This window comes from Galeopterus variegatus, unplaced genomic scaffold (genome assembly GCF_000696425.1).
Source record: "Galeopterus variegatus unplaced genomic scaffold, G_variegatus-3.0.2 Scaffold465, whole genome shotgun sequence".
In the NCBI taxonomy this organism is placed as follows: Eukaryota; Metazoa; Chordata; class Mammalia; order Dermoptera; family Cynocephalidae; genus Galeopterus; species Galeopterus variegatus.
This window is the reverse complement of record NW_007726576.1, coordinates 296,736-306,265: the sequence shown is the minus strand read 5'-3', so window position 1 is coordinate 306,265 and position 9,530 is coordinate 296,736. Positions and strand designations below refer to the sequence as shown.

The 9,530-nt window shown below is 40.1% G+C and overlaps 1 protein-coding gene across 3 annotated transcripts in view; it reads left to right on the top strand.

Moving 5' to 3' along the window:
• Positions 1 to 508: 508 nt before the first annotated feature.
• Positions 509 to 9,530, top strand: part of ZMYM2 (zinc finger, MYM-type 2) — a 112,732-nt gene continuing 103,710 nt past the window's right edge. For all 3 annotated transcript variants that reach the window (XM_008569087.1, XM_008569086.1, XM_008569085.1), the window contains exon 1: positions 509 to 699. The gene's annotated coding sequence lies outside the window, so the exon portion shown is untranslated. The remainder of the gene's footprint in view (positions 700 to 9,530) is intronic.

Here is a 9,530-nt window from a genome sequence, read left to right as displayed (position 1 = left end):
CCGAGATCCCTAAGTTTTTAGGGGCGAGGGCTGCTGCCTCGGCGCCGCCGGCTGCCCCTCCGCCCGCTCCTCCGCGGCGCTGCGCTGCGCGGCTCTCGCTCCTCGCGTATTGTTTGGCTGGGTCTCTAATGGCGGACGGGGAGGCAGCGCTGCCGGTCGCCGACTCTGGGGGGGGCTTGGGGGCAAACCTCGGCCCAGGGCAACTGCTTGGGCAAATATGGGCTATATCGGCCCAGTAGTGACGTGAGCCGCCCCTTACCTCGGAACTGGTGCCGGGAGTGACGGGGAAGACGCTGGGTGGACACATTTAAGAGGGAAGATAAACCTCTTGCTGGCGTCGAGGCATCGTTTGTCTTTTCTCCCTCTGTTTCCAGGAGCAGGCTTGGGGCCCTCAGGGCCCCTTCCCCTCTAGATTTTGCGTTTTACCTTGGTTTCTGCCCCAAATATGTATTTTACTATGTTTTGCTCCGTTACGGAGGAGGGGGCTGTTTGCGTGGTGGGGGTAATAATAGCAGAGCCTAACCTCCTTGACCTCGTATTCCCTTCTCTGCCTCCTCCTGGCTGAAACGCTTGGTGCTCCCATCAGGTTGGGTGTTCTTGATCCACTTAAAATTTTTCCTCTTATCTCAGGACCAGGAATCGCCTTCAGCCCTCTCTGGTGCATCTTTGCCAGAAAGTGAGGAGGAAAACACCCCCATTGTGAGTTCTTTGCCCCTAATTTGTAGAGGACGTTGTCAGGTTGTCGGGGTTCGGCCATGGGACTTGGCCCTCCCCGTTGCTTTGAGGGGGAGGAGCTTTTCCTTGGGTGGCAGCTGCCCCCGGGGCGAAGCCTGGGTAATGGCTTGTGAGGCAGCTGGGAGTGGGCGCTGCTGTTTCCACCGCTGCAGACATCGCTCCTGCTGCTGCAATACCAACCTCAGCAACCAGACGACGGGCTTCTGCAGCTGCTCACGTTACTGGGAAGGAGGGGTGGTGCGAAGGAGGGCATATTTCTGGTGCCCTCTAGAGTTCCAAAGTGGGAATGAAAGTTGTTTCATTTTAAATGTTATGCATACAACATCCTTAACATTTTTTCTTCCTTAACAATGGGTAATTGACTGAAAAAATTCTATGGAAGCATAAAAGGAAACATTTAAATTTTTGTTTATGATACAAATTCTGACTCTTACGGTTGCTAAATATATTTCATGAATTTTCTTTGGAAAGGGCGTGGAGTCTAGTCGTTTAGTACTATCTTGGTTCACCAACTAGCATGGTGATCAGACCAGTGTACTGCTCTAGTTATTTCCTCTGTCCCCCGTCTTCAATGTTGACTTGTCTTCACTTAAAAGGCATTCTTGAATGTTAACCTGAGAATTATTATTTAATGTTTGTGATTTGTTGGTTTTAAGGCAGTTTTGTAATGTGCTAGACAGTGGGATAAAGGTAACCAGTCAATTTTTCTTTCAGCCAGTTGAAACTAGTTACAAAATATCAGTGAAGTCAGCTCTCTGGACACATTATATCCCTTCAGCCCATTGACAGTTGGTACTGCAACTTGTGTATCTCTGTCAGAAGTGGGTCATGAGTGTAGTAGCTTATGCTTAAATATTAAGTTCAAATGAGTCAAAAGATAGTTGAAGATAAGGATTTGCTGAATACAGACTGTGAGGGATGATGTGAGGATTGCAATTTATATTAAGTGCACACCATTCTAGGCACATTGCAGGACACTTTCATCTGTTACTTCTTTAAATATCTGTCAAGGTAATAAAAGTAGTGTTACGTTGAGCCTTTAATTATATGCCAGCCAAATTCTAAGTTAAAAAATAAATTTATTATGGAAACTTTCAAATTTGTAAGTATAATGTGCCTCCATGTACCCATCATTTCCACTCTAAAATTATCAGCACATGTCCAAATGAATTTTTATTGTGTATTAAGTAATTTAATCCTCATAAAAACCCAGTGATGTAGATACTGGTTTTTTCTTTTTCTTTTTTTTTTTAAAAAAGAAGACCGGTAAGGGGATCTTAACCCTTGACTTGGTGTTGTCAGTACCACGCTCTCCCAAGTGACCTAACCGGCCATCCCTATATAGGGATCCGAACCCTTGGCCTTGGTGTTAGCAGCACCACACTCTCCCAAGTGAGCCACGGGCTGGCCTTAGATACTATTTTTATTCCTAATTTGCAGAGGAGAAAACAAGCTTAGTAGGTAAAGTAAGGATTTGAATTTAAGCAGTTTGGTTACAGAGGCCTAAGGACTGCAATTATGCTATACTGCTTCAAAGTATGAAATACGCTCCTCCTTAGAATCTTAGCCTACGGTTTTTTCCTACTTAGATAACAGTGTGTAAACAAATACAAAGGGCTTGAACCTTATTGAATACCCTTTTTTAAAAATAAGAGAATGACTGGTGGTTTAGCTCAGTTAGAGTGCAGCCTTATAACACTAAGGCCATGGGTTCAGATCCCATACTGGCCAGCCACCAAAAAAAAACCCCACAACAGTCACCAATTAGATTTTTTTTATTTCCTTATTTCAAAACTAATGGGGTCTGTTTGGATCAGAATTAACATATTCTCTTTTTCAATGTGTCTGTACAATTTACAGTCCGTAATTGTTTTCTAAATACTTGAATGAATATGACTTCTCTAATGAGTATAAAGCTCTTTTCAGGTATCAGATTATTCAAATATGATGGATTAAGTATTGGTGATGCTTATCACCACATATTTTCACAAAAGCTTTACCTGTGTAGGATTTTTTTCTTTGTTGTAAGTTGTGATGTTCATAGGGGAAGCTTGGTAATTGATTATGTTTAATAGCATTTGGAGAGATGGGAAACATACAAAATGTACAATCAGGACTTTTCTGTAATGTCAACACATGTGTACTAATGGAAAGTGGTTCTTTTGAATAATACCAAAATGTGGTTCTTGTTTTGCTTAGTGATTTAGCTCAGAATTTAAAATTTCTTCACTTCAACACCAACTAGTGGTGCCATAATGTGCTAGACAGTAAGATGAAATAACCTGACAATGTTCAATCGACCTTGATGAAATAAGTTCTCTTATTATATTAACCTTTATTGAGGACCTAATGTGAGTTAAGGTGCTTTTAGATGTACTTACAAAGTATTTTGATAGTTAAAAATACTTTGCATATTTATGGTATCTTTCTTTAGTGAATCCTTAGTGGTACATACCCCTCTCCCCTCCCACCTATCCTTTTAAACAGGTGGGGAAACATAGGTGATCCCTACTTTTCCATGTTCTTTTACATAACCTCATAGGCTGGACTTTTGTACCTCGTGGTGAGACAATCCTGAATCACTCAGGTATCACACAGATGCTGAAATATGAACATTTCAGGCTTTTGCATGGATATAGAGTTGGTCATACCATCTTTGTACAACAATGTTTATATTTTCTGAATTTTCTATTGTTTTTGCTTGAGGTACAAAAAGTATACAAACAGTGCATTTGAGACAAAGTGAATCTTTGCATTTAATTAGATCCTCTTATTACTGTGATGGAAAGAATGTGTATGAAATGCTGGAACTCTATTTTTGTCGTCAAAAGTTGTGGTATAGGGCCGGCCCCATGGCTCACTCAGGAGAGTGTGGTGCTGATAACACCCAGGCCATGGGTTTGGATCCCATATAGGGATGGCTGGTTAGCTCACAGGGTGAGCGTGGTGCTGACAACACCAAGTCAATGGTTAAGATCACCTTACCGGTCATCTTTAAGGGAAAAAAAAAAAAAAGTTGTGTTATAACTAGAAATTTTATATTTTCTGTCTCTAGATGTTAATATTTGTCACCACCCCATTTGACAATATTATTAACATACGAGGGTGCTTCAAAAAGTCCATGGAGGGCCGGCCCGGTGGCGCACTGGAGAGTGCGCTGCTTGGGAGCGTGGTGGTGCTCCCGCCGAGGGTTCGGATCCCATGTGGAGACCGGTTCCCGCTCACTGGCTGAGCGCGGTGCAGGCGCAACACCGAGGGTTGCGATCCCGTTACCTGTCAGTAAAAAAGACAAAAAGGAAAAAAAAAAAAGTCCATGGAAAGATTTGTATTATCTTTCAATTCTGTTTTTCCATGAACTTTTTGAAGTACCATCATATATCTTATTATATTAAATGACATTTATTTTAAGAAGTCTTTGGCATATTTAAGTTGCATGTGTTTTTTTAGGGAATGCAAGGGGAGCCCAAACTCAAGTGTTTTTTCACATTAGATTCTCAAACAGCATTTATGTAGGACATTTCAAGTTAGGAAACAAGTAGATTGCTTTGATTCCATGCATTTTCCTTTTTTCCATTTTTTTATTTGACTTGGTTAATTGTCTTCTATGCCTGTCAGGAGCATAGAGTTGGGATTTCAGAATTGAACAGGACTTTCGAAGTATTCACATTTAAAAGTTCTTATGCAGAATGCCAATATGTAAAACTTATAAAGTTGTCACTGAGAAAAATTGCTGTTGGATATATTTATAAATTTGAACTTTGGGGCTCTGGGTGACAATTGCAGTTTATTTTTATATTTTATTTTATGCCATTATTGTATGGCATATTTTACTTTATGGCATTATTGTATGCCAGCAAGAAAATTCATTTTTATATAGTTGGAGCTGCAAATTTTTATATTTGCAACCTGGTTTTTAAACAAGTCACTTCATAATCTTAGGTTTCTCTTATTAAAATAGAGATGGGGAGAGAATCTTCATGGAGACTAGCACCAAATATTTAGTAACAAGATGAGTGGGTCATTTTAAAGTGTGTTAAAATTTGGATTACAATACATTTTTATTTTTTTATTTTATTTTATTTTTTAAAGATGGCTGGTAAGGGGATCTTAACCCTTGACTTGGTGTTGTCAGCACCACGCTCACCCAGTGAGCAAACCAGCCATCCCTATATGGGATCCGAACCCGTGGCCTTGGTGTTATCAGCACCGCACTCTCCCGAGTGAGCCACAGGCCGGCCCGGATTACAATACATTTGAACATATCTGTTGTTTTATTACATATTTTAAAATATATTAATTCTGGAGGGCCATGTTTTACAAAATACTTAAAGCACTTCTGTGGGATTTCAGAATAAATTTTTAGAAACCATTGAAAAATTGATTTTAGAGATGAAAAAATGATGTGCAGAGAGGTTACCAAAAATCACTTGATCACGTGACTGTTTTGATATTTGTTCTTAGTTCTAGTTTATTTTTTATTTTTTATTTATTTATTTTTCCTTTTTGTCTTTTTTCGTGACCGGCAACGGGATCGCAACCCTCGGTGTCGTGCCCGCACCGCGCTCAGCCAGTGAGCGGACCGGTCTCTATGGGGTCCGAACCCTCGGCGGGAGCGCCGCCGCGCTCCCAAGTGCCGCACTCTACCGAGTGCGCCACCGGGCTGGCCCAGTTCTAGTTTATTTTTTATTTTATTTTTTTTTGTCTTTTTCTGTGTCCGGCAACGGATCGCAACCCTCAGTGTCGCCCCCGTACCGGACCGGGACCGGCAATGGGATCGCAACCCTCGGCGTTGCTCCCGCGCCTCGCTCAGCCAGTGAGCGGGAACCGGTCTGTATGTGGGATCCGAACCCTCGGCGGGAGCACCGCCGCACTTCCCAAGTGGCGCACTATCGCAGTGCGCCACCGGGCTGGCCCTCTAGTTTATTTTTTAACCTTGTAAGAGTCCATTCAAAATTAGCACTAGTAAAATTTAAGAAAAAGTAATGGTTTTGAATTTGAAAGAAGGGTATGACTATTGGGGGTTTTATTTTTACTGATTTGATCAGTGTTTATAAGTATCATGTTTGCTATTTCAAGAGATGATTTAAGAGTAAACTTTGGATATTAGGAAGAATAGGTAATGAATGTTTAATCTGGTTTTAAAAACTTTTGCACATTTATGTTTCATTAGTACAAGTTATCTTGTTTTTGCTCATTTTTCTTGAAATATTCCAAGTCATTGGTCGAGAATTTAGACCCTTCTGTTTAATATTAATAGGCTGTCAAGGGTCAGGTTTTCTGTCACTTCTCTAGTGGGTTCTTGATTTTTTTTTTCCTCTCCAGTGTTCCTAGTGAATTTGAAAGCCAAATTTGTTTTTTTGAATTTATAAATTAAAGAGTTTAAGATATTTTATCCTGAAATTATTATTCAAGTATTATTCTGATTTTAAAAGTTAATATTAAATTTTAATTTTTCAGGAATAGAATTTTTGAAACTTCGTAGAAAAAAAGTTGGGAAAGATCTGGTATAACTCTTGAAGTGAATTTATTTCTTTCTAAACACACATTTAGGTTGGATAAGAAAGATTATTAAGTAGCTGTTGTAGGTAGAATCGTGCACGGTTAGAGGTTGCAGACAGAAGAATATTTATAAGATGTGGCTATAATATGAGACAAATTCTTTAGTCTTTTTACTTTATAGCAATGCATTGTATATTACTTTTGCTGTAGTCACCTAGATACCTTCTCGGGATGTATTAGTGTAAAAATTTGGAACTAAATTTATTTTTCTTTTTGAGGCTGGCCAGTATGACGATCCAAACCCTTGACCTTGGTATTATCAGCACTGTGCTCTAACCAAGTGAGCTAACTGGCCAGATGTGGAACTGAAATTTTGGGTTTTGTTTATTTAAAGCATTAATAAAGAACTTTTTGTTGTAATAATGGAACAGTTTTGTAGTCATGTATTTTAGAGAGGCATGTCTTTTGCCTAGGAACAGTGGAGTTTCTTGGACTGTTGACCTGTACCAGACTGAGAATGGTTTAGGGTACAAATCAGGGTACTCCAGAAATCATGTATTCAACGAATTGGATGTTATAACTAACACCTGCTATGTATCAGGTAGTCATAAAAGATATGTTCTATTAATAGTGGACTAACAGTTTCTTTGGCTCTTTGCTTGAAAGAGCCTTTTATCTGGACTTTGTACTTTAGGAACCTAATTTGGAATTTGCAAGTTTTTGGTTAGGCCCAGTGATTATCAGATTAGTGAATTGTGTTTCCAGTTCTAAAGAACTAAGTAAAGGTTTGAGAGGAAGTGAAGATTTTGGTTAAATGAAATTTTAATTTTGTCCTCTTGTTTTAGATTTATATTATTTTTCCTTCTAACCTTGTCATATTTTAATTATTTTAAGTTATTTTAATTATTTCTGGCCCCAACATGGCATGTGAATTCTTATATGTTCATGATTCTGTTCGTTTTTGAAGTAAAGAAAAATTTGTCCTTGTTTTAGTTATGTAAAATCATTGCTATAAAATTTAACTGTTTTTAACTTTGCAACTTTGATTGCTATGAATAGTGGGTCACTTCCTGTTTTTATTTTTGACTCTTTTAATATTGTATAGTTCTGTATCTTATCCACATAAGTGTTAACTCCTGCCTTGGTAGTCTTTTCATCATGTGTCTCCAAACAGTTTTACATTGCTCATAGAAGAGAAGCTTCTGTTTAGATTAGTCTGTCTTTCACAGCATAAACTCCCAACTTGTGTAATTCCATGTTCTCTCCATTTGTACATCACATTTCTCATCCTTAATGGCCTTACCTGGCTGTTTTCATCCTTTCTTCCTCCTGGACTTCAGTGTTCATCTGTCTTTCCTTTTCCTAATTCCTTTTGCACTTTTTAAAAAGACTACACAGTATCTCTGTCCTAAGTCTAAATATGCTGTACTTTTTTTTTTTTTTTTTTTGTCTTTTTTCGTGACCGGCAACGGATCGCAACCCTCAGTGTCGTGCCTGTACCGGACCGGCCACGGGATTGCAACCCTCGGTGTTGCTCCCGCCCCTCGCTCAGCCAGTGAGCGGCCGGTCTGTATGTGGGATCCGAACCCTCGGTGGGAGCGCCACCGTGCTTCCCAAGCGGCGCACTATAGCAGTGCGCCACCGGGCCGGCCCTAAATATGCTGTACTTTTAGGTAGCATATTTTCAAGTTTTAGTAAACTTGTGAATTTGGTGAGATCATGGGCTATGGGTATGGTTCTAGAGGCATGTTTGGGCCTCATATGGAAAGGGAGCTAGTGAGGACTAAGATTGGAAGAGTGACAATTTAATTTTGCTGTTTTTCTGTATAAAAAGCCATTTTTCTTACCTGAGTGTTGCCTAGATTTGCAGCATGACATGAATTGGGAGTCAGAGATTCAGATTCAAGATCTGCCCTGCCCATGAAGGGACTTTTGAGGTTATGAAGTGTTCTAAGACTGGATTGTGGTGATGGTTACACAAGTGAATACATTTACTAAAATTTATCAGAATTTCACTTAAAATAAGTAAACTTTACTGTGTGCAAATTATACCTTAATGAAACTGTTAAAAAACAGTTTTTTTTTTTCCTCTTTGTCTTTTTTTGTGACCGGTAACGGGATCGCAACCCTCGGTGTCACGCCCGTACTGGGACCGGCAACGGGATCGCAACCCTCGGTGTCGCGCCCGCACTGCGCTCAACCAGTGAGCGGACCGGTCTCTATATGGGATCTGAACCCTCTGCGGGAGCGCCGCCACGCTCCCAAAGTGCCGCCCTCTACCGAGTGCGCCACCGGCCCAAAAAACAGTTTTTTCTAACATTTACCGGTTTGTGATCTCAGCAAGTCTCTGAGCCTTATCTTACTCATTTGACAAATAATTATAATAATGCCTGCTTTCCTGAGATTGCTGAGGTAAGGATTAAAAATAATATAGGGTATGCGACTGACCAATAGTAGGTGCTCAGTTAGTAGCAGTTACAATTCTTAACCTGTGTATCTGTACAGGCCAAACATCATAAATTTGTTGCCACTACTGGTATACTAAGTAAACCTACTGCTTACCTCTCTGATAATGGCCAGAAAGATTTATATCTTCCTCTTCACCACTTCTGTCTGCTGGCTCTTTTATTGGTCTACAAGTATGCTAAGTGCTTTATTCTCCAGGATCTCTGCATCTTTTTCAAACTATTATATATTTCTTCTTCTTTTTCCTTTACTTTTTGAAAGAAATCCACTGTCTGATTTGTACTCTCAAACACTATACCGGATCTGCTCTTTTGAGATAGTAGTGACCTAATTGCCAAATCTTTAACTGCTTCTTTTTGGTCTTAATTCTGTAACATTTGAAATTTAATGTTTTGTTTTATTCCTTGAAACTCTCTTCCCCTTATTAGACTCTCAAATGTTGAGACCTTTAGTTGTCCTTTTTTCCTAAGGTACCATCCTTGGCTCTCTCCTGTTTTGCTTTGTACTTTGCCTTAGTCCATTGTGTTAGAAAACAGGATATTTATTTACAAGGCAATTTCTTCCTATTCTTTACTCCATTCTACAGCCAAATTAAATTTTCCTAAAGCCCGGTCTCATCTCATCACTCATTTTGCAAAAACTTGAGGGATTTCCATTGGCATATGAAATAAAGTACAAACTAAGCCTAAACTTTAAAACCCTTAAAAAGGGGCTGGCCCGGTGGCGCACTGGATAGTGCGCCGCTTGGGAAGTGCGGCGGCGCTCCCGCCCGAGGGTTCGGATCCCACATACAGACCGGTTCCCGCTCACTGGCTGAGCGAGGCGCAGGA